Genomic DNA, 26545 nt, shown 5'->3' with positions numbered 1-26545 from the left:
AATGGCTGGCCTGCAAATGACACGTGTCCCCAGAAGCTGGCCTGCCCCTCTTCCCTTGGCAGGCAACAGCCACACCGTAAAACTTCCTGTCTGTCCCTTTGAAGAGGTGGGTTTGATTTACATCAGCCACCAGGCAGCAAAAATATGGGCCTTCAAACTTTTACTGCCTTTTTATTATTCCTGGTGACACACAGAAATATCATCCAAAACATTAGCAATTACTTTGAAGGTGCGTGTTCCAAAGGTTTGGAGATGGGTTTTTTTTTTTTTTAAATTTGATAAGTCAGGGTATTTCTGCCAGGCAGGCCCAGGGGCATCAGCAGGACTGGAGCCGATTCAAAAGCAGAATTGATCTTTCAAGCCTCATTTTCATTTCCATCAGCACCCTATCAGACACCTTACGCCGGAGCCTGTTCCCATCCATGTATAATTTATACATTTGATTTCAATAGATCCATCTCTGCCTCATTCACAAGGAGGTGGAACAGGGAGAGCTCCCTCTTCTACTTTCCATGCAGAGTGATCATGTATATTTCCATAGATTTCATTCTGTTTCTGCCTGGAGAATTATTTTTTTAAAGACTAATTCCAAACTCAGTCTCATATTTACTTAGTCTTTAGGAATAGGTGGAATGGTGTGGACGTGTGTGGTTATTTCTGTTTATGCAGAAGGGGGGCTTGTCCCAGGCCTAAAAGAGAGCAGACCAGCCTATCCTCCTGATACTGCGGAACAGCCATTTGCTTTGGGTGTGGAGCAGCGATGCCAGGAGAAGGCAGAAGCCACCTTATCTGGGGCCACAGTCAGTGCCCACTGACCTCTGACCCCAATGTGGTTCCCCATCACCGAGTTCCCAGTTCCTCAAGTAGCTTACGTAGCGCCCCCTGGAGGAAGACCAGAATGACACCAGAAAAACATAAGATGCTCTTTCCTAAACCTAACAAATTCCTAATTCCTAATCGCTCTGTTGTTCCTCCCCTTCTCCATTTTTCTACTCCATTGCCCTGTGGCAAAATCTAATCCAATTCTGGAATCCTTACATCCAAGGTAATTCAAGAACTGCCTTGGTAGTGACGGAACTGCCGTCCCCCATCTTATACCCGAAGCCTCTTCTCAAGGGACCTGCGCTTCTCTGTACGCCAGCAACTTAACCCCTGGGAGCCCAGCCACCAGCCTTCCTTCCAACATCCTGCTGGCTGGGCAGTGCTGCAGATTGTGTTTCCAAGATGGCTGCAGCAAGATCTCCCATCCCATATGTTCTTACAATGTGACACTAATCATTCTTCCATTGAGAGATACAGTCTACATTTTCTCCACTAGGCAAACCCGTGACTATGGCAGAAGTAACATTGTTGCTTCCATCTGGTCCTCTGGGAACTCTCACTCTTGGAACCCAGCTGCCATGTTGTGAGGAAACCCAGATCACATGGAGAGGCAGCATGTAGGGGTCTGGGTGACAGCCCCCACTGAGATCCTAGCCAAAAGGCAGCATCAATGACAGTCATGTGAGTGAGGAAGCCTTTCAAATGACTCCAGCTCCAGCTACCATCTGATTGCAATGGCCCAAGGAATCCGGAGCAAGAACCACCTAGCCAAGTCTAGTTCATCTAAAGAAACATGAGAGGTAATAATAAAATAACTGGGTTTTTTTAAAAATTAATTAATTAATTAATTTATTTATTGGCTTCATTGGGTCTTTGTTGCTGAACACGGGCTTTCTCTAGTCGCAGTGAGCAGGGGCTACTCTCTTCGTTGTGGTGTGCAGGCTCCTCTTGCTGTGGAGCACGGGCTCTAGGCATGTGGGCTTCGGTAGTTGTGGTGTGTGGGCTCAGTAGTTGTGGCACACATAGGCTGAGTTGCTCCGCAGCATGCGAGATCTTCCCAGACCAGGGATTGAAACCGTGTCCCCTGCATTGGCAGGTGGGTTCTTAACAACTGCGCCACCAGGGAAGTCCAAAATGATTGTTGTTTTAAGCCACTGCTTTGGGGGATGATTCATTTTGCAGTGATAGATAACTGAAATAGGCATGGTTAGCAAACCAAGTAAGGACAAAAGTGGGCCTCTGGCAGTTCTTCCATCTCCCCAGCTCCAAAGACACCCCATGTTTGTAAAAAATCACATGTAAATGAGTGCTGGCAGCCTCAGGTCCTCCCTTCCTCCCTCAGCAGACATTTGGAAAGGAGGAGAAGGGGTGGGGGTGGGGAGAAAGAAAAACAATATTTGTTGACTGCTTGCCATATACCAGGTAGGTGTCTTCTGACCCATTATACAGCTGAAGAAACTGATGTCCAGAGAAGTTAAGTGACTTGACTAAGGCCACACTGCTAGTAAGTGTGCTGTTTGTGAAGTGAGGCTTATATAAGTAGCCTATGGCCTGAGACACACGTGGAGGAAAGAGAGGCTTAATAAATATTAGTGGAATAAGTGAATGAATGAATGAATTCCACCTGCCTTCTCTATGCAGCCTTTTTCTTCCCGGTGGCTCAGAGGGCAAGTTGAACATCTGGTGGGACAACCCCCCTGGCTGGTTTTCCAAGGAGGGCAAGAGAAGGGAGGGAGTGGCTGTGGGCTGAGCCCAGGACCCCACTGTGGCTGGTCTCTGGGGGACAGGCTGGCTACCCTGCCGGGTGGGAGTCACCATCCCATCTTCCTTCTTTGGTCAGGGCCTCTGGGCTGCCTCCTCTGGTCACAGCCCTCTTAAAGGCGTCCGGGGTCCCAGCTGTCCCTTCAGGCCCACCTCAGCCCCATCCTGCCTGTGTGCAGTCTCCAGTATCAGGTCCTGGGGCAAAACCCATGCCATGGTCATTGCAACCACAGAAAAGCAGCCAGGCAGGGCCAGTGGGCTTCTCTTTGTACTCTCAACCTCTCCAAGCACAACTGCAATCAGAAATAACTTTCTCCTTTGCCATAGGCATTTGAAGAGGGCAGCAGGCCCTGTAGCTGCATTGCCCTTCTCTTGCTCTTTTTTTTTTTTTAGCCATAGGGAACCATATTTTTCCAGGAAAGAGGGAGAAGAAAGCAAGTGTGGGGAGGTACTTACACAGAATGATCACCTACCATGCCCCAGGCACTGTATAATGTGCATGCACCGTCTCATTTAATCCTCGTAATAGTGCTATGAGTAGTAAATCAACGGTACTTCCACTTATAAAAATACTATAAGGTATATATTATTATCCCTATTTTACAGATGAGGCTCAGAGAGGTTAAATATCCCAAAGTCACAGTTACTGCAATTTTGAGCTGGATTTCAAGCCCAGCCAAGCCTGTGTAGCTGTAAAGCTAGAGCTCTTTTCTTCCTTCCTGGAAATCAGAGTCCCCTTGCCCCTGAAGCACGTGGGAGCAGGTGCAGGACCAGGAGATAACCTTATCTCTACCACCCAAATATCATGCATGAAGCTTGGCCGATGTTTGCGGCAAAGACCACAAGCAACTTAGTAACGTGTCTCTGAGCTGCTTCTGTGGTTCTTTGCTTCTGTCGGTAAGACCATTGAACTTCAGATATTCGGTTCTGGCCTGACCTCATTCATGAGTCAGCTGCCTACCACAATCCTGCCTTGCAGGGCTCAGACCAAGCCAAATGAGGAGTGCATACTCTTTTCCATGCATCTCATCTTGCCCATCACTGAATTCCTTTTCCACTAAATCCCATGGGAGCACAGTAGTTCAGCACCTAAGCTCTGAAGCTATGCTGCTTGGGTTCAAATCCTGGTTCTTAATACTAATATGACCTCTAGTAAGTGACTCAAACTGTTCTTGGCTCAGTTTCTCCATTTGCAAAATGAGGTTAATGAGAAAACCTACCACATAGGGTTGTGAGGACTCAGTGAGTTAGTATGTGGAAAGGCTCGTAACATGGTAAATTGGTTATTGATGCTATTTCTGGTTTGATTTGAGCACTGCCTGACCCACATCCTGCAGCCCAGAAAGAACCCCTTCCAAGGCCTGCAGCATGCCACTCTGGAGACCATACTAAACAGCCCTGCCAGCCCCCTCATCTCACCTATCACCTCTCAGATAGCCAGACAGGGACTGGCCAGGAAGCCTTTCCACATCAAGGAGGATGCTCTTTGAAATGGGTCGGGTGCGGCCTTAATCACTCACAAGCCAGCTGCTCCCGTTTCCCTTCCTGTGGCACAAGAAGCTTCACCACATTCAGGCCTCACCTGAACCCTCGAATCATTTCCTCAAATTGCCTGTGCCTGGCCTGGAGGCAACGCCGCACTCAGAAAGGAGGAGAAGCAGCTGCTCATTACCTCCCCCCACCCCCACCCACCATTAGGATGTGAGTCACCTCCGGAGATGGGACTAGACAGCCAGAGGGCAAATGGATGACCTCATGGCTCGGGTCACTAGGTTCCAGGCATCCCAAAATGCCAGTGACATTTTCTTCCCCTCTGATGAGTTGATGCCAGGTCTTCAGTGTCAGGCACCCCACCCCCAGCCCCCCACCAGCTGCATCACCACCCTGGCATGTCAAGGGATTCAAGACTCCAAATGGCACTGGTCAGAGTGGACTTCATGTGTTTGTGATTTTCTCCCATCCGTACACTGACCGGTGATAGCAAAGCCAAGTTGAAGCCAGGTCGGCCCAAGTTGCAGGAGCAGAAAGCTAATTCTATATTACACCTGTCTCCTTTCTTCAACTCACCCATCCCGAATGTACCAAGGTAACCCCGTCTATCCATCCATCCACTCACCCACCCATCCACCCATCCACCCTGTCCCTGTCCTTCTGTGTACAGCAGTGCACATTTGTTTCCTGGTCCCTTCTGTCAGCTGACGTATTTGTTCCCATATCAGAACTTTTTAAAAAGACATTTGTTGAGCTCCTCATATATATATATATATTTTTTGCTTGCGCTGTGCAGCTTGCGGAATCTTAGTTCCCCAAACAGGGATTAAACCCGCGCCCTCGGCAGTGAAAGTGCAGAGTCCTAAGCAATGGACCGTCAGGGAATTCCTGAGCTCTTGACTTGTAGCTGGTCATATGCTAAGTGATTGACAGGTACTGTCTCATTTATTCCTCACAAATACCCTGGGAGGTAGGTACTATTATTAACCTCATTTTATAGATATGAGAACAGGCTCAGATTGGTTAGGAAGCTTGTCTGGATTCCACATTCAATGAAGACTTGAACCAGGATCTGAATGAGGTTTATCCAACTCTAGAGCCCAGTTTGCTGTGATGCCACTTTGCTCCCTTTGACTCTGCCCTGCAACATTGACCTCAGCCTCCTTGCAGACTCGTCTCCACACTGATTCTGCCCTCTCTATTGTTCAAGGAAGAGCTTATTGCCACTGGCATCCACCACGAACACAGGCAGGCGCCTCTTAGCTACTCCTACTTCACTACCTTGAGTCACTTTCACAATGCTGAGCAAAACAGCTTAAGATCTTCAGTCTTGTTTTAATATTAAGAGGTCTGGGTTCCTAGGGGACTCTCTCTGACATATTCATTGACTGATATTGCAAGAAATACCAAAGTTAAAGGCCTAGAGTGGCCCTACGAACAGCTGGATTCAAAATCCACCATCCTGGTACCAGGATCTAAACGTCCAGCCTGGTAACGTAAACTCAGTATGCGAGGAAAGCATAGGCGGTGTTTCCCAAAGCATGATCTTGGGAACCCTTCCCCCAAGAGACGCTACAAGAGAGTTTCCACAGTCAAACCGGTCTGGGAAACTCTAATCCCTGCCTAAAGCTTTACTACACTCTTTAGCAAATTATAAGTTTGAGCAGTTTTTCAGTAAAGAGATTTGTTCCCCTTTATTTAACTCAGTGTTTCTTCAATTTATACAATCCCAGAATACTTGCATCGCTTTTACATTCCATAGAATCAATGTCCAGTGGAATGGACTTTGGAAACTGCTATTCTGGTACCTCCACCCTCGCCTGAATCAGACCAGGTTCAGCTGCAGATCACCAGCCTGCCAACTGTAACCACCTAGTCTACGGGCAGTGCCAACAAGGCCAGCAGCACGTGGCCTGGGCCCATGGAGCAGGGTTCACACTCCCACTGCTGGCAGGACCCTCTGGCTGCCTCTCTGACCCCTGGACTCTGGTCCCCACTGCCAGCCCAGCCCAGAGCTGACCTCCCTTGACTTGATGCCTCTCCTTCAGGCACTTCTGCGTCCCTGGATCCTGGTGCCAGTGCTGTCAGAACAGCCCCGGCCGTCTGCACGCCTGCTCCCTGCCAGAGAGGACACGCCGGAGAGAGAACCCCGCTGACAAGCCCGGCTGCAAGAGACAAGGTTCCTAAAGCAGCACTCAAGCAGAGCCCCACGCTGGGGAATTGGCCTCTGTTGGAGCAGAGGCATCCAACAGCTTGCAAGGCAAAGACACAAACAGCTCCCGAGCACAAAACGCCTTCACAAATGCTCGGTGTGCGAAATAACCCACCTGTCTCTCCACCACCCCACCCACCAGGTAACACCCGCAGCCGCGGCAGCAGCAGCAGCCACCTCCACCTCCGCCCCAGCAGCCAAAGTCATGTGAATGCTGCCAGCCTTTGCCTGTCGGCTCCTAGGAACAGGGCCGGTATAACTGGTACATTCCGTCCAGCTCAACACCCCGGGACAAGAGATCAAGAAACCGTAACAACTACAAGAGTCCCAGGACAGACTGGGATGGGGGTGTGGGGTGTAGGAAATCAATACAGTCCTCTATTATCTCCTGGAATTTGTTTCTTCAAGCCAGGCATCCTCTTTTTAAAGGACCTGGATTAATAATGTCCGTGTCTACAGACCCTGCATGCATACACGCATCTAAAACAATGGCCAGCCCAAGCCTTTGTCGAATGAGGCCTCTCAACTGTATGCTTGGCTGATGGGTACACGTATGTACGTATGTATGAAGGGAACTGAGAACACAGGAAGAAGCCAAAATGGGAGGAAGCGTTCTGTTAGATAGCGCTGCCTTAAAAAGGTACATATTTCCCATGATTGATAGTTAACCTTGGCATCAGTAACTATTTGCATTTCCCACCTCAACCCCACCCCCACATATGTCCCCGCTCCAAGCCATGGAATTTACAGCCCTTCTCTTAGAAGGCTACCCTCTACAGTAAGCATAGGACCAAAACAATAACTAGAGGGCGAAGCAATTAACCATTCCCCAGGCTGAAGTTCCAGCCTCTTACTGCCTTGGTAATTTACTCTGTAAAGTGGCAGGCACCTTGGCTCAGAGTCGCTTTCCAAAAGTTTTAAAAGTCCCTGAATTCTGCTGAGTCTGGTTTTACTCTATGAACAGGACAAAAGCAATGAGGTCTTCAGCACCTCATTGTTTGGTACTACATATCACCCGTGATACTTATTTAAAAGCCTATAATTATAATGCAGCTTGGTTTTCCTACAAAGCATCCATTTCCTGCTATACTAGGAGACAGAATTAGGGTTGTATTGTTTTAGCAAGTCTTTGGACCAGTGGACCCAAAATTATATCACTGGGTGTCATCCCTGCTCCAACCAGATCTTCCTATTTCCACAGAGATCTTGGAGCCCTCAGACTCAACATCGTCATTCTCATGGAAAAGTTGTGGAGGTTTCAAGCTTTCAGGGAAAGAACAAGAAATGGGAATGCCAACACTAAAAGCAGCCAGAACTATATCACAATCTGTCCAGTTCTGAACCTATGATCTCATCGTCTGCTCTGACCTCTCCTCGCCCCCAACTGCATTTCCTCCTGTTTCCTATTCAGTGAATGGTTCCATCATCCGCCACTGGCTCAAATCACAAACTTGGAGGTTATCTGGGTCTTGTCCATTTCTCTCACCACCACCCTCATGCCAAATGCAACCCGCTCCCCTTGTCCTGTCAGGGCCATTCTTTCTTCTCCCGCCCCACCAGTTTCACCTTTGCTCAGACCACCATCTCTCCTCTGGTTTAACAACAAGTTCCTAAGTGGTCTCCCTGCCTGGCTCCCTTCTACCTATTCTATCTACAGCCAGAATGAGCTTGCAGAAAAACAAAATAGGATCATGTCACTGCTTTGCTTCAAATCCCTCAGAAATGACCTGTGTTCACGGAGATAGAATTCTAACCCTGACCTTGGTACACAATGGCCTTCATGTTGGTGCCCCAAGCCACCTCTCCAGCTTCTTTTCTTGCCACTCCCTCTCTTACCAAATCTTAAACTACTTGTAGTTCCCAGAACACAATGTACGTTCTCATGTCTCCAGCCTTTGTGCATGTTATTTCCACGTTCTGGAACAATTTTCCATCTTCCCCCTGGCTAAGTCTTTTTTTTTTTTTTTTTTAATAACATTTTGGTGAATTTTCCTCTTGTCATTCTTTTTTTTTTTTTAATAAATTTATTTATTTATTTTATTTATTTTTTGGCTGCGTTGGGTCTTCGTTGCTGCACACGGGCTTTCTCTAGTTGCTGAGAGCGGGGGCTACTCTTCATTGTGGTGTGCAGGCTCCTCATTGTAGTGGCTTCTCTTGTTGTGGAGCACAGGCTCTAGGTGCATGGGCTTCATTAGTTGCGGCACATGGGCTCAATAGTTGTGGCTCACGGGCTCTAGAGCACAGGCTCAATAGTTGTGGCGCATGGGCTTAGTTGCTCTGTGGCATGTGGAATCTTCCCAGGGCAGGGCTCGAACCCGTGTCCCCTGCATTGGCAGGCAGAGTCTTTACCACTGCGCCACCTAGGAAGTCCCCCCTGGCTAAGTCTTATTCATTCTCCAAGACTCAATGTATGCATACCTTCCTCTGGAAACTTTCTGGAAAGGGAAAAAGCCCATCTTGCCTCCCTACTCTCACCAAGTGTTCTTTTTATCTTAGTCTTATCCCTCCAATATGCAGCAGAAAGCGATGAAGATCCGTGAGCAACACCTGACCCACAGCACCTGAGGGACTACCTAGCCAGCATCCATTCTCCCCTTCCTCTTTCCTATCAGAGCCCAAATTTGTTCAGATATCCACTCTGCCCCAAGTAGCTCCATGCCTCAGGGAAAGCTGACCACACCCCCTGACCAGGGGTGGACCTGATTGATCCAAGGATAATTTCATTTCCCTTCACAGTGATTGACTCAAGGATGTCATGTGACCCAGTTCTGGTCAATGAGATATGACGCTTCTTGAGAGAAACACTAGAGAGATGGGAGGAGATGGCCGCATTTCTTCTTCCACATCAGGGATTCTTAAACTTTAAAAAAATTTTTTTGGGGTTCTAAGATCCCTTTGGCAGTCAGGTGAATTCTATGGATCCCTTCTTAGAATAATGTTTTCAACTACATAAAATAAATCACATGCAAACAATTATAATGCAATGCAGTTATTCAAATATTAAAACAATATTTGTGATATAATGATATATGTGATACTTTCTTAATACATTCAGTATCAAGACCTAGTGGTGGGTCTAATAGCTACCATAATTTTAAGGTGGGGTTAAGCATAAATAACATTTCATGATATAGTCACAATTATAATGGTGTGTGAAAATACCAGTGATTTTTATTGGCTGCAAAGCCACAGTACACTACTGCTACTATTGTTTGTTGGCTACACTCATAATTGAAGGAAACACCAAATTTCAGTTAGAAGTTAGTGATGTAATTCTTCTTCCCACTCAGGTTCATGGCTCCTTGAGTTTGTCCATAGAGCCTAGTTAATAACCCCTGCTCCGGACTTTGTACTCTGGTTGTGATGGTTGGAACCACTGCAGCCATCTTGCTAACAACCTAAAGGTGGACTAATGTGGAGGATGGCATGGCAGAGGGATAAGAAGAAGCTTGGGCTTCCCTGGTGGCACAGTGGTTAGGAATCTGCCTGCCAATGTAGGGGACATAGGTTCCAGCCCTGGCCCAGGAGGATCCCACATGCCGCAGAGCAACTAAGGCCATGAGCCACAATTATTGAGCCCTCATGCCACAACTACTGAAGCCTTCGTGGCTAGAGCCCATGCTCCAGAATAAGAGAAGCCGCTGCAATGAGAAGCCCGCACACCGCGATGAAGAGTAGCCCCTGCTCACCGCAACTACAGAAAGCCCCAGTGCAGCAACGAAGACCTAATGCACCCAATTAATTAATTAATTAATTACAAAGAACCTGGGTCCTTGAGGCTGATGCTGAGCCTCTAAATCAACAAATCCCAAAGCCCATGGATTCAGTTATGAAAAGTAATAAGACTGCTTACTGTTTAGGCCTATTTGACCCAGGATTTCTGTTACTTCAGCTAATTTACAGGGAAGGAAGAATGTTTAACTTTATATCAGAGTCAATGTCAAAGGATGGCACAGATGGGGCATCCACACTGAGCCCTCAGTCAAAGCAGGAAGCCCCCCTCCTGACTAAAAGCAATTTAAACTGCCCCTGCTGTGTGCACAGTGCAGGAGAATACTGATCCCAGAGATCGTGGAAGCACTGAGCCCTGGGGCAGAGAGGCTAGAGGAACCGCTGTCCCGCAGCACCATTTTACAAAGCATATTGGATGGAGGTGAAGCCTTGCATGGCGACCAATTGATGAGAACTCTTTTTGTAATCGCTGCACTTTGAGAACACCTGGGAGAAGTAACAAAGGTCCTGAATTAAAATACTCCATCACTTCAGCATGGGGCAAGAACAATGTGGGACACACCAAAGAGCAATACTCCTCAAACTATAGTCCTCAGAAAAAAACATCAAAGTGAGGGTGCATCAGAAACACCTTGAACTTGCATCTGAAACTTCGGAAACAGATAGCAGGGCCCTATCCCCAGAAGTTCTGATTCAGTAGGTTGGCAAGGGCCCCGAAAATTTGCATTTCCAAAATGTTTGGGGTTATGCTGAGGCTGCTGAGCCAGGGACCACACTTTGAGAAGCACCGGCCTTGAGGATCTATAGCTGCCCAGAAGGAGCCGTTCAGCCACATGGCTAATAGCATCATTCAGGAAAGCAGAACTGGCCTTAAAAGTTCGTCTGGTATTGGTATGCCAAGCAATTGATCTAGTTTTCTTTACCAAATGTGGTTTGAGCCAGGAGTGTTATTTGCCTCTATCCTTGGCAGTGGAGTTCCAGAGGCGGCTTGTACCGGCTCACAAGAACCAATTGTTAAATTTTCAGGAATTTTGCAAGCTTGTTACTAAATATAGCTATTATTAAAAATTAAATTATATATACTGACAGTGAAATAAATTACATTAAAAACAAAGGTAATATATACTCAAAACTCATCACTTTCTAATTATTTTACTACATTTTATTATCATCTATGCTTTGGTGTTTTTTTTTCCTTAATTTTTTGGCTGCACCACACAGCATATGGGATCTTAGTTCCCCAACCAGGGATCAAACCCGCACCCCCTGCATTGGAATGGCAGAGTCTTAACCACTGGACCACCAGGGACGTCTTTATCATCTGTACTCTTGAGGTTGCTCATGTCTATTGTGTCTGTCATGGAAGTACCATATGTAATGTTTTACTATTTTGCATCGCTTCCCAACTTCATGCTCAGCGACTTAACATTGGTAGGTTGAAATCAGCCATGGTGGGAGGATTCATGCCATGAAAATTGTTGATTGTATAGACTTAAGTAAATGATGGAGAAAATGTCAATGATGCAGATCCAAGTTGAACACATGTTGTATCTATAACTGTTACATTGTGACGAGTACAAAAGATTGAGGAAATACTCCTTCAGCATTTGAAAGCTACTACCTGATTCAGCAAGGTCTCTACCTCACTGATGAACACATGAAGCTCCAATATACATCCTTGTTGTTTCTCTTTTGTCTTACTCCTTAACATAAATGAAACTATCCACCAACATTCATATTGGAATTATACTTACTTATTTAGTGACATGAGTGCCTTCTTTGCTAAATCAGATTATAATCAAGCATCTATTCATAGTCTGATTTTGTCAAATCATGGTTGAATGGCAACCACAGTTTGACTATGGACACAAGAGTTCAACAAAGGTCAATAAAAGCATTGTGAGATTCAATCGACTCTATGGAATTTACAAAGAAGCATTGTGCATTTTATTATTTGTAAATTGTGTGCTACATACCCTTTCTAGCTATAAAATTTATAAAATTTTAGAATAAACTTATACATAAATTATATTAAATTATACGAAATTTATAATAAGTATTTTTTTTCCTCTGGAGAGCCAGTTTTTAAATATATGCCAGCACCATCTTTGAATCATCTTTGTATCCTGAATGGGGTGGGCACTAGCTGATTATTGGGATTTTGATTCTGTTACCCAGAGTGTCAAAGCTGGGCGAGCATCTCCCTTGCAGAATTCTGTATTACCAGGCTTATTTCTTTTGAATGTGCTGCCTGCAACAATAGTATCTTTCACACTTGTTAAAGTTGTCCTTGAGTGGGGACACTGGCTCTTTCATCCTCCTGTGTGTAGCCTGGTGCATATCCCTAGGCAGGGAGGTGCACTGAATGTAACAAAACTTGCAGAACCAGGACCTCATCAAGCATCCCAATAGCTCACAGCCTGGTTCTCTTTTCCTACAAGTTTACCATGAAAAGCAGGCACCTCCCGGGAAAGTCTCTCCATAAGAAGAGGAATGGGGAAGGGACCTCCCTTCCTCATCAAAGGTCAGAGCAGTGTGGCAGCATGTGCCAAAGACAGGGGGCACTCTGGGCAGTGGTGACCATGTGGGCAGCATGAAGCCCAGAGCTGGGGGAGCAGAGGGTCTTTCCAGAGGGCTGGAGATGGTATAAGACTGGACTTATTCACAAACACCCCCAAGGACTCCCAGATAGACCAGAGAGGAGAGGCCCAGTCCTGCAGTTACTTGGATGAGGCTACCCAGAAGTAACCTTTGGGCTTAATGATTTATGAGATCTCATTTGTACCTCATTTGCCAAGCTTCATTGTGCAGACGAGAAAGCCCATCTCAAGAGAAAGATGACTCAACCAAAGAGGTCACATGGTGAGTCGGAGTCCAGTGCTATAGATATATCTCTGACTGTTTCATCCAGCTTCATGCTCTAGGCAAGATTTCTCCTTTAAATAAGCAGGGAAAGCAACAGCTCCCTGCATAGAAACACACAGAGCCAGCTGGCATGTCTGTGAATCAGCATTTGTGTTTCTCCCAGACCATTTACAGATTCTGGGGAGAAAAGCATAGAGGGAAAGTGCTCCGGAAGCACTTGCCCACAGTTTTAACACAGCGGCCAAGCTGCTCCTCCTTGGCTTATTGTCCACCTGTTTCATCTGTCTCTGTCTAGCACTCAACTACAGTGCAAGTTCCTGTAGCAGGGAACATGATCTACATGGGCTTTGGGGCCAGAAACAGGTTCAAATATCGATGTTGCCACTGTGACACTGGCCAAGTCCATTGACTGGGAAAAGAAAAGGAACAAAAATTTATTGAATGCCTTGATAAGTTAGTTGTAAGTGACTGAAACCCAACTCAAACAGGATTAAACGAAAAAGGGAATTTATCAGCTCAGCAAGCAAACTACCCTGGAACAGATCATGTTGGCTTCAGGTGTGGCTTGACCCAGGGGAATGATATCTTCAGGACCCAATTTCACTCTCTCCACCTCTAGACTCCACATTCTCTCATTGGCTCCATTATCAAATGGGCTCTCTACTCAGAGAAGGAAGATGTATGATTGCCCAAACTCCAGTTATACACATGGTTAGGCTCAGGTCTAGCAGTAAGGAAAACAAGTCTCTTCTCAATAATGCCCACACAAATCCTAGGATCTCTTTGATTGGTCCATCCTGAGTCATATATTATAGCCCTGAACCAATTACTGTGGTTACGTAAATTCAGAGCACTGATTGGCCATGCCTCAGTCAAATGCTCCTCCCCTGGAGTGGGAGATGAAGCCTGGCAGAGCACATGAACTACAAATGCATTAGAGAGTAGCATTTCCCCAAAGAAATAAAAGGACAGTTACTAAAAGGAAGGAAAATGGATTCTGGGTAGCCAAAAGACATCAAATGCCTGCTGTACCTACATCTGCCAGGCCCTTGGTTCATTATTTTCATTAAACTCTTGCAACAATGTAATTTAATCTTTCAGAACTACAGTTTCCTCTTTTAAAAAGAGAATAATGATACCTAATAAGGAGAATAGCTACCACTTATTTAGTGCTTACTGTACCAGGCATTGGGCTAAGTGCTTTATGTATTCCAACTCATTTAATTATTTATGTCATAAGATTGCTATTGGACATAAATTAAAACAGATGACATAAAAGTTCCCAGGCATACATAGTACCTGGTATATAATAAGTGATAAACATTTAAATATATTTTATTTGTATCTGCCACTCATCTACTACAGTATTAGGCATCTACCAGGTGTCTCTTTTAAAAGGTGAATTAATGAATGAAAGTGGAATTATTTCTGCTTTTAATTATTTATACTCTACCTAATTGTACAAAGGGTTTGATATAACATACAGGACATACATTCAGCCATGTAGTGCAATTTAAATAGAAAAACAAAATCAAGATAAGGGAAATCTGTGAATTAGAATAGAACAACATGATAGGTGGAAAAATAAAATACATTCATGGAGACCATGGAATTGCTTTGTGAATTTGGCTCTGAGCTTCCCAGCAAACAAAGAGAAAAAGGAAACCCCATTAATTACAATTCTACAATTCAAGAGTACTGGGGGAAAAATATTATTCCACAGGGAAGAGAATTTAATACATTGGCTTTTGAGGCAAAGGAATTATTGTTGGGGATGGGGCAGGTAGCAGGGACAGATACCTGTAGCTACCACATGGGGAAAGAACTGTAGCATCTCTAGCACAGAAAACAATTGGCAAGGCAGCACTTTGTCTTTTGTGGGGCAAATAACTGAGATACTTTTGATAACAGGATGAGGTACCACTTTTGGGCTCTGATAACGAACTCAATCTCTCGAGGCCCAAATCCTCCCCAGCCTTGGGAAGGAGTTGCCTCTGACAGAGTCCACATTCAGAGGGAAAGTAGGAGCCTTGTCTCTAGAAGGAGGCTGACCCTGGGGCCCTGAGCTCCCTCTTCAAGAAGAGACCTAGGAGATGATCTCCACGAGGCCCCGGAAGGAGAAACCCAAGGGTTCTCACCTAGCACCTCCCCTAGGCAGGACACTTCCTCTTAGCTTCAAATGTCCAGCCTACGGCCCCGAAAGAGTTAAATGCAGTGACCCAAATCTGCAGTCCCATTTTCGGCATGCTGAAAATTACTTTTTAATCCTGGCTTTCAAGGCTTGCCTGAGGAGCCATCTGCTATGCCCTCCCCCACCTCGGGCACATGGGATTACTCCCACCTGCCCCGCCTAACTTGCTTTTGTGGGGCCAAGTTCTGCTCCTGCCCATCCAGAGAATAATAATTTGGAGGATGACAGTTTCATTTGTGGGGTGGAAAGAGAACCTAGATTTTAAAACAACAGAAATCAAGGTCTTCCAACTCAGATTAAATAGAAAACAATTTGAAAGGCCAGAATCCATAAACAATTTGTAGGTCTAGGATAATCAGACCTCTCAGCCTCAGCGATGCAATGCCATCTGTTGCAGGCTCCTGGGGCTGGGCAATGTGGAGCTTGGGTTTTTTTCTGGGCTCTAATCCTTGGGTGCCACAGGGTTACAAAAGCGGATTTGCACCCATGACTCTGGGTTTGCTCCACCCAAGGAAACAGCAGAAGTCCCTGAACTCCCACTGGAATAAGACCCAGAGATTATATCCTAAGCTCTCAGTCCTTCAGCACCTCGATGGACCAATTCATGTAGACCAGCTACTGTGTGCCTGGGTCTACACCCTCAAGGACCTCACTAACCAGGGGAAGAGAGAGATGGGTCAATAAAGAGAACCCAGTATGAAGTGTGATGTGTGCTGTGAAAAGGAGGTCTCTGGGAGCATGGAGTGAGCACCAACCCAAAGCTGGGTGGGAGGCTAAGCTGAGCCTTGAAGAACAGTTCACCAGATAGACAAGGTCATCCAGGAAAAGGGAATCACGCAGAATGAGGTGTGAGAGAGGATGGTACTTCTGAGGAGGGAATAGAGAAAGTGCTCTCACACACATGGCTGGTGGAAGTATCCATTGCTTGGATACCACCCCTATGAAGGACAATCCAGCAACAATCTTTGAAGTTACAAATACATATATCCTTTCACCCAGAAATTCCACTTCCAAGAATTTATCTTGCAAACACACTCCCACATGTGCAAAGTGACGTACTTACAAGGTTATTCAACACAGCATTGTTTATGATGGCGAAAGGTTTGGAATGACCTAAATGTCCACCAACAGGAGACTGGTTAAATGCATTCTGGTACAGCCCTGCAAAGAATACTCTTGCGATGGAAAAAAGAATAAAGCAGTTCTTCATGTTCTGGTGTGAAATGATCTCCAAGAGTATTGTTAGGTGATAAAAAGCAAGGGATCAACCAAATACAGTATGTGGGTCTTGCTTGAATTTAGAGTTGAACAAAGCAGCAGCTGTGAGAGAAAGAGAGGGGGAGAGAGAGAGAGAGAGAGTGGGGCGGGGGGGGGACCATCAGGGAAACCTGAATGCTGATTGGATAATTTATGATATATTTTTTACATGTGATAGATACTGTAATTTTTTTTTGTCATTTTCTTTTAGCGATATATGCTGAAGTATTTACAGATGAAATTATATGATGTCAGAGATTTGCTTTAAAATAGTCAGGGGTGGGGGGTAGGGCTGAGGGTATGGATAAAACAAGACTGGCACGTATGATAATTGTTGAAGCGAGCTGATGGCTATAATGGGAGTTCACACTATTTCCTCTACTTTTATATATGTGTGAAATTTTTCTATAACAAAAAGTTTTTAGAAAGAAAGAAACAGAATAGTGTATTTATAATGCTGCCACTTAAAGTAAAAAGATCAGAACTTTACCCCCCCAAAATTGATAGATAGATAGATGATATAGATGGATATAGATAGAAAGATGATAGATGATATAGATAGATAGATGATAGATGATAGATAGATAGATGAATGTTCTCCTGGGATCTATTCAGCTATTTGGGAATATAGCTAACTTTTTAAAACTAATTATAGTATAGTGTGGAAAATGTGAGGATAAAAGGAAATGAATAAACTTAGGTGGGGAGAGGGGGTAGTTGAGGAAGATTTCTCAAGAGATGACATCTGTGCTGCAACCCAAAAGATGCCCAGGAGCTTGCCAGATGAGGAGCGTGAGTGAGGAGTCACGCATTTTCTACTGAGGTAAAAGCAAAAGCAGAGGCAGGGAAATGGAAAGAATATACTATGTTTAACTGAAAATACTACTTTGCATTAATATGACCAGAATCAATACTGTACTGTCATCTTATATATTTAGAACTTTAACAATAGGTCTTCAGTCTAAAAAAAAACCCAAAAGATTTATGCACTCACAAAAAGAAAAGAGCAGAAGCAATAGCCTTGCCTCTTTGCTTGTATATAGATAACAAGTCTCTGGAAGAAAACACAGGGAGCTGGTAACATGGGTTGCCTCCAGGAAGGTGGGCTCACTAGCTGGAAGAAAGGGAAGAAAAGAGAGACTTTTCATTTTCTCTTTCTTTGTACCTTTTGAACTTTGAGGCAGATGAATACATTATCTATTTTTTTAAATTTAAATATATATATACATGTATACACACACACACACACACACACACACACACACACACACACACACACATATATTTGAAATCAGAGAGCCAGCCTGTCTAACTTGGGTAAGTTATTTAGCCTCTACCTCTATAAGTCGATTTTCCCTATAGTCGGGATAGGGATAATAACATTAGAATCTGCTTCATGGCAGTGCTGTGGGATTAAGTAAAATAATGTATTAAATGAAATAATGTAATCAATTAGGTTCCAGATAGAGGGCTCCCTTATGAACCCAGATGACATTGATGGCAAGGCTAAGACTCAACCCATGACTGTTTGATTCCACTACAGAGGTTGATCAACAAGTCAAGTAGAAGAGGGGCTGTCCATAGAGGAGACTGGTCTCCAGGTTGATGATTGGGATGGGGTCAGTGGGATCTCTCTGAAGCTTGGAGGCTATGGCCTCACAGGTCTTTATTATCCATGATCAGCTCTGCCAGGAAGCACACATGTGTTCATCACCTGCTCTCAGCTATTTTCACTGCCCTTGTCTCCCCCATGAAGACAAACGATGAAAGGTCAAATGGATGAAAGATGTAGTCTCACCTGTATAACAAGGAACAAGTCTTGCCCTGTGAGAGAAGTGGTTCTCAGAGCAGCTCACAGACATCTGGGGCCAACAACAGAGAACCCTGGATGGGAAGTCAGGAGTTTTGAGACCCAGGGCTGGGAGTCAAAGTCTCTTGGACGCTATTGACAAAGCATGTAAACTAAATTACACCCCTTCACCTCACCGGGCCTCTGTCTCCTCATCTGTAAAATGGGAATAAAAACACCAGGGTTGGTGTGAATAGTCAGTTACTGAAAAGAGACATGAGAAATTACATCTTCTAATTCAGACTCTAGACTATTAGGATCATCTTCAAGCCACTTTACCCAGGCTTATCCTGCGGCTCCTTAGATACTTCCTACATAAGTTAAAAAGATGATCAAAGGGAAGTTGAAAAGGCTGACCCTGTATTAGCAAGCCAGAGCTGTCACCTTGAAGTTCCCTAAACTGTCCTCCTCTCCTGTGTCAAAGAGATTACAACATACGCACAGGTGGGTGGGGAGGATGCTGGGCCCCATCAATACACGTGGGCGGTATCCATCTACTTCAAATGTTTGTCCTTGGTGAGAGCTGCAGCTGTCTCGATGTGGCTAAATGAAGTCGGGGAAAATCAGAAAAACGCAAATGAGATTCTTAATTTAGGCAAATCAATCTCAGCAATGCTCATATCTGATCAAGCTTATCTTTAGGACGATCATTAGGATAATGGATTAATGCAAAAGTTTATTTTTGCCGTCTGCTCTCACCCCCTTAAAAGCCTTCAGATCACACCTTGGCTCTGCCAGATACCCCCAATCCCTTATAAATCAGTTTGGGGACAATAGTCCCCAGGATTAGTGCCAGACAGGACCCTGGCAATCACAGGATCCAGCTCACCACAAGGTCACCGGCGTCTCACTGCCCCCACCTCTCATCACAGGACATGAGCCACCTGCAGCCATCCTCAGACTGCAGCGGTTTCCCTTCAGAAGCCCTGTAAAGGGATGAGGAAGACATGTGGGGCTTTCTTTATGAGGAGGTCTTTGAGGGACAGTGCAGCGAGGAGGTTAAGAGCAGGAGCTTTGAAGTCAGGCAGTCCCAGTTGAATCCTAGCTTTCACTTGCTTGCTGCATGACCCGACTTCCATGAGCCTCGGTTTCTTCATCTGTAAAATGGGGATAAAACGACATCTACTTCACAGGGTTTTTGTGTGATCCAAATGGGAATCGTGTGTGTGAAGTATCTTGTGACGTGTCTGGCGTGGGGTACAAATGAGAGCTGTTGAGCACTTAGTATGTACACGGCACTGTCCTGAGTCCTTTGTGTGTATTAATTAACACCAGCAACAACCCTAAAACATAGATGTTATTAGCTCTTTCTTTTAAAAGAAAAAAAAGGGGGGTGGGGAGGAAACTAAAATCCACGAGAGGTCAGGTGACAGGGCAGAGTGGCGGAACCAAGATTTGAACCCATGGCTGTAGAGCCCAGCTCTTACTCCTACCCTTCAGCTATTGTCAGCTCACTGTTTGAACTGGCAAAGATGGAGAAGGGGGCCTCCCAGCTGGGCAAAGACCTAGACTTAAAGTGAAACCTTCTAGAATTCTGTATAATGAGAAAAAGAGGGCACTGGTCAGGAAGGAAGAAACAGATAAAGGAGAAGTCACAGTGGTTTCCAATGCAATATGGAGAGAGAGAGAGACTGCAGCGTCCCATCTGCAAGCAGCCACCTTCTGCTGTGGAGACGGAGCCCTGGCACCCCTGCCCTGAGCCTGAAGCCTTGGCTAAGGCTCTCTCTCCCCTGGGTGTTGGGGAGCTGAAGAAACACCCTGGGTCTCTGTGGATGTGAAAGTCACAGCACACTCCCAAAGCCTTTCTCATTTCAAGCATTAGGTCGCTTTGAGCCAGGTCCATAGTAGACCAGAAGGTAGGAGTCAGCCTGGGGGAAACAGTGTTGGGAGAGAGCCTCCCTCTGAGTCCAAAAATGTCTGGTGATGAAAAAGCCCAGATTCTTAGAAACACCATGATGATTAAAACCAAAGACTTGGAATTTCAGGCCTATTACAGTTCCAGCTCTAACACTAACTAGGTCCTTGACCTTGGGAGATCACCTTAATCTGGGGTCTCAGTTTTCTCATCTGTAAAATGGGACTAATAATACTTACCTTATAGGGTTTTGAGAATTAAATAAGAGAATATGTACAGAGCCTGGATAGGGTCTGGCATAGAACAAATAGTTAATAAGTTGTTGAAATTAACAGCTAGTTGTAATTTTTATTATACATGCTGGTTTTAAATTTCTGAAAAACAGAAATACATACATTTAGTTGATTGTGTGTGTGCAGTCGGAGATGTGTAGATACCCACATTGAAACATGCGTTGATACACGTTTCCCTAGACTGTAAGATCAGCACAGGCTTGAGTCAACATGAGGCATCTTCCACCTTCTCTTTGGTCCAGTGAGGTGTGCAAGACAGTGGTTATTATCCCCATCTTAGACACCAGGAATCTAAGGGACTTAGCAGGATCTAAGTAGCTTGCTCAAGGATTCCAGGCTAATCCAATGTCCTTCCTATCCTTTTCTTAACCTCCCTGACAACTGGTGCCTGCCCTCCTCCTCCCACACAAATTCTCTGCCAAGCTAAAGGATTATGGATTTCCCCCTCAAACACAACCTGATAGGAAGGAGACGTCTTAAAAGAGTGAGAGGGAAAAGAAAGGAGAGGAGGAAGATGGAGGGAGTGAGATGAAGGGATGAGAGCTCTCTTTGTTATCAAGTTCTCTTGTCAAGGCCCTGAGCCTGTACCCACCCACCCTGCCGCCCGCCCCCAGCCTTGTCTCCACCCATGTTTCCCCAAATGTTCCCCCCTATAGCTGGGTCCTTGTGATCCTGGGCTCCTGAGTTCCTGGGCTCCGGGCTCCTGGGACCCTCAAGTGCCTCTGTCCCACCCTGATGCTCACTGTATGCGTGCCTGCCTGGCTCAGGGCTGTGGGGGATCCGTGGTCCAGATGAAATTCCAGGAGGGAAGCAGCCCTCTAGAGAGCTCACCTTGGCTGGCTCCTGCAGCACCTCCCTCTTCGGCACCCGCAGGGGCTTTGGCATGCAGTGTCATCTCTTCATCAAGGCGCCACCGATAGGTTTGATTTTCTACCTGAGGGAGTGTGCGGAAGCCACACTCTGACAGTGAAAGCAGAAGTGAAGGCGCTGGAGAAGGGTCAGGGTGAGGATTCTAGGAAATTGGGCGGGCCAAGGGCCCAGCCAGGCACACAGTAGGACTGTAAAAGCAAGGACTGTCCTCCCTGACCCTGAAGAGCTCTCAGAGGCCCCACCACCCGCGTAAGCTGCATTTCAGTTTGTCTCCTACACTCGGGCTTCACTCCATTACACATGGAAATTTGGCTTCATTGATATGAAGGGGCTAATTACTACATGAGACATAATTACAAGACAGGAAATGGATTTATAGATGCTGTCAGTGGGAAGGGAAGCTGCAGTGGCTGCTGGGGGCTCTGTGCTCCTGCAAGGCTCAAAGCTGCCCGGAGCAAACCCGCAGTCTTGCCCTGGGAGTACTTCTTCACCGAGAGAGGTGCTCCTACAGAGGTCGGTGGTGCTACAGATTTCTGGAAATCAAATCTACTTTTCCCTCTGAATGTGTTCCACAATTGGTGATATGCTCCCACAGAGTCCCTTGATATAATAAAAATTATACTTAAGACTGTAGTTAGTCTTAAAGGAAACATATAAAGAGAAAGATGACAGGAAATGATCAGTCTTAAAACCAGCGAAAAGGAGAGATGCTGTGTAGAAACTCTAGGGTACTAGTGCCTGCTTTTCTTTGGGGTTAGATGAACCCTGAGAAAGAGCTATCTGGCCAGTAGATTGTCTGATAAATATGCCCTTGTAGAGTTTGTAGAGTCCCTTACGGCTTAGTTTTTTTTCAATCCAAAAGAATATTTCTTAATTCATAAACACACGCATATACACATGCACAGAAATAGAAACAGATAATTAGCATATGCGGAAAGGTCCATCCTTGTGGATAATCAAAGTTAAACAAATTAATTGCAGCTAATATTCATGGAGCACACTCTATGCCAAGTACTGAGCTTGGCATATACCACTTGTTCATCTTCACAATAGCCCATGAATAGGATGCAATCACCCCCAATCTGCAGCTAAGAAATCAAGACTTAGAAAGGTCAACCTAGGTGCCCAAGTTCACACCGGTAAATGCCAGAGCAAGGATTGCGCTCAACCTGTCTGAACCCAGAGCCTAGATTCTCAAAAACAATGAGAGAATCCCGCAAATTAGCAATGACATTAGACTCAAGAATCTCAGGAATCTCAAGAATGTCTCTGGGATTTAGCATTCAATTCCTGATCCCCTAGCTTTAGGAAATAATCTTAAATAATAAACAAAGATCTTCTTTGCAGAATTAGTTATAATAAGGATAAAATTGGAAACTAAATGGTCAACAATAGGGGAAAGGTTGCGTAAATTCTGGTACATCCACAAAATGGAGTATTATTCAACCACTAAAACTGATATTTATAGAGTTTCAAGCAACACAGAGAAATGTTTATGTTATATGGAATAAAAAGTAGCAAGAGTCAAAATATAAATATGCATTACAATCTCTCTAAGAAAGAAATATGCAAGGAAAGATAACAGGAAGGAAACACACCAAAACATTAGTTGGGTTTTTTTTTAAGCATCATTTTGACTGTACGAAACAATTTTCTGTCTTTTGTGACAGTCCTGCATTGTTTGTATTCTTAACAGCCTTTCCCAGGCTCTGCCCACAATTTAAGGCCTTTATGGTGAGGTCTTGCTTATCTTTCCTCACAGATGTCTGTTGAAAAGAACCACCATCATCATAATTTATTATTTCCATAACTGTAAGTTTTCACACAATGGGCTTCCCTTACGCAGAAGGTATCTGTGCTGAAGTTGTCTCCTTTGTCCTGGCTGATGACATCAGGTGCAGAGTAAGGGAACTTTTTAAGACCAGAGGGGGAGATGCCCAAGGGGGTAGAACTGCAGGCACATGAGTCTCCTCCACACCTGAAGGGTCGTTGGTTCATTCATTCACACAGTCAACGAACTTTCACTAGATGCCTAGATGCCTGACCACATTCGCTAGATGTGGTCAGGCACCACACTAAGGTTTTGGGAGCATGGAAATAAAAACATCAGAAGCTTATGTCATGTTGGCTTGAGAAGCATCCCCGCTGATCGCATAAGAAAATGGAAGCAAGCTAAGGCCAAAACAAAGAACTATCTGGCCAGTAGGCTGCCTGATAAATGTACCCTTTTAGAGTCCCTTACGGCTTAGTAACTGAAGTAGTTAGCAAGTCATTGGCCTGAGAAAGAACTAGAAACCAAGTCATCCAGCACTTTGCATTTATTCCTTTCTTAGTAGAAGGAGAATTGTGGAATATGAATTCTCCTTGCTGGTCTCGGATGGCAGGCTTTTTGTAATAATTATCAGTTCCGTTGCTAGTTTCTTGTGCCTGCTAGCATGAATGACTTGTCTTCCATGGGCCAGGCTTGTGCCTGGGTACTCACAGACTTGGACAACTTATGCCCTGACATGTTTCCTAAGACAGATACCTATGGCCCACCCAAGGTGGTTGATAGGCCTGGTCTCTCTAGAAGGACCACGTTGCTCCTATACTTTCAATCCAGCAGGATGCGTCACTGCCCCTCTATGCAAGGGTTTTCATGCTAGAGTAAAGTGGGGATCAGACAGACCAGTTCTGCTCACTGCTCCACCACTTACTAGCTGTGTGACCTTGGGCAAGTTGCCTTTTCTGCCATTCAGCATACTTTTTTTTTTTTCAAATTGGCTGTGTTGGGTCCTCAATGCTGCACACAGGCTTTCTCTAGTTGCCGTGAGTGGGGGCTACTCTTCATTGTGGTATGCAGGCTCCTCACTGCGATGGCTTCTCTTGTTGCAGAGCACGGGCTCTAGGCACGTGGGCTTCAATAGTTGCAGCACACAGGCTCAATAGTTGTGGTGCACAGGCTTAACCGCTTCGTGGCATGTGGAATCTTCCTGGAGCAGGGATCGAACATGTGTTCCCTGCATTGGCAGGCAGATTCTTAACCACTGCGCCACCTAGGAAGTCTGAGCATGCTTACAATTAGGTTTAAGGAAAGTTCAGCCTGCCTATGAGTTCGAGGGCTTTTGCCCAAGCCTAGTGAAACAGATCTCTAGAGAAGGGTTCAAAATCTGTATATTTAATGAGCATCCCAAGTGATTCTTATGACCTTGTGGTAAGTATTCAATAAATGGTAGCTTTATGGAGTTGTAATTTACATTATCAATATCTACAGTCAGTTTAACAGTGACATCACCATTGCCTTCAAGAGCAATGATTAAGTATAACATTTTACATCTGAGTAATTAAAGGACTATTCTGAGATTTTTCTTAAAGCAGCAGTCTTTCCCAAAGGTGAATTGAGGTCTCTAAATCTAGATACATAAAATGATGATCTATAAATTGTAAATGAGCACTTTTTCTGTTTCTACCTACTGATGTTTCAAAAATTTTAGAGCCTGACCATATATGAGCAACTTTATCATGTCAGGTACTCTGTAGGGCTTTCTATATAATATTTCACCTTCAGAATTATGTTAAATTCACATATGCAACTTCAACATGTATAATTTTCTAAATGTAGCAGACTCAGGAACATAACCCTTGCAATCCTTGGGAAGTGGTAATACATGTTCTTATTACTCAATTTATTCACCCTGTTAAATATTTATACCCAACTGGAATCAATCATATCTAATTTATAATCATGAATTTTCTGTAATCTTTTTTACAAATACTTCGGTGTCATTTCTGAAGCATCACTTCTCTTCTAATATTATCTGGTCTTCTGACTTGTTAGACGGATACTTTCCCCTTAGTGTAAAATTGCTGACATCAATGAGGTGTGAATTCACCCTCCTGGGTTTTGCTGCTGTATGAATTCTCTGGAGAATTGTGAGTCATGACTTCTAGATGAGAAACTTTGCCCACTTTTGTTCATTGATGTCTTAGAACAAGCTGTCTATCAGAGTTTTTCCATGCCAAATGAGGGCTGAGCGCTATCTGAAGGCTTATCCCATGTTCAGTAGACTACTGGGCTTTTCCATATGACTTGTTTTATGCTTTGATCCCATTTTGAGGTGGTCTCCTGGTATCTCCATTGGCCTTTTACTCATGCACTTATTTTTCAGGGAGAGACTCATCAAATTGCCTTCCACGACCTTGCTTTGGAAGACCCTGCTTGTCCCTACCACCTGCTCAGGCTCCAGCAGAAACAATCTAGGCAGGACTCTGACACTGGGCCCCTTCCAAAGGAATAATAGCAGTACCAACTATTCACCAAATAAATATGCATTACAATCTCTCCAAGAAAGAAATATCACTATTCATCAAATATTCATCAAATATCACTATTCATCAAATATTCTGCTAAAAGCTTTATGTACATTATGCTATTTAATCTTCAGGATAACCCATCAAAGTGGATATTTTCATTTTTATTTTTTTGTGGATATTTTTATAATCTCTATTTCAAATGTTTGGTTCAGTGAGGTTAAACAAGTTGTTCAAGGTCACAAGCCAGTAAGCAGGAGAGCCTGGCCCTTTCGACTCTAACAGCAGTGCATCCAGTCTCTGTACTGCTGCCTCAGTTCCCTGTCACTTTTCATCCTGTTCCTTGTGATCTGCTGGGAGGCCCAACCTTGCCAAGGGGAAGTCCACAGTCTTTAACACTTTCAACCCAAGCCTAAGGCCTTGCCTAGCCCAGCTGGATCTGCACCACAGGGAGGCTTTATTCTCCAGCCTCTGTTCCTCCACAGCCATTCCCTGAGAGATGAGATCATCGTAAAATTACTTGCTGCTGCTCCAGGCACTCTCCTACAGCTCCAGTGCCCTCAACACACTCCAGTCTCCCAGTTCTAATTATCACCAGGCTGAGTGGGCCCTTAGAGAAGCCCCAAGACAGAAGATAACTAAATTAAAAGCCCAGGTAGCAAAGATGCTGTATTATCTCTCTGCATAAAAAAATTACACCCAAAGTTTAGCAGTTTAAGGCAAAAACATTTATTATATCACTGTTTGTGTGGGTCAGGAGTCTGAATGTGGCTTAGCTGGGGGCCTCTGCTTCAAGTTCTCTCATGAGGTTGCAGTCAAGCTGTTGGCCAGGGATGTGGTCATATCTGAAGGCTTGACTAGAACTGAAGGATCCAATTCCAAGTTCACTCATGTGGTTGTGGGACTAAAGATTTTGATTCCTTGCCCTGACACAGGGGTCTCCTCACAGGGCTGCTAAAACATGGCATCTTGCACCCCTCAGTGCAAGAGACTTAAGAGAAAGACCAAGAGAGAACACACGCAAGGCACAAGACACAGTCTTTTTATAACCTAATCT

Source organism: Hippopotamus amphibius, chromosome 17 (genome assembly GCF_030028045.1).
Source record: "Hippopotamus amphibius kiboko isolate mHipAmp2 chromosome 17, mHipAmp2.hap2, whole genome shotgun sequence".
In the NCBI taxonomy this organism is placed as follows: Eukaryota; Metazoa; Chordata; class Mammalia; order Artiodactyla; family Hippopotamidae; genus Hippopotamus; species Hippopotamus amphibius.
Note: the sequence above shows the minus strand (reverse complement) of the source record.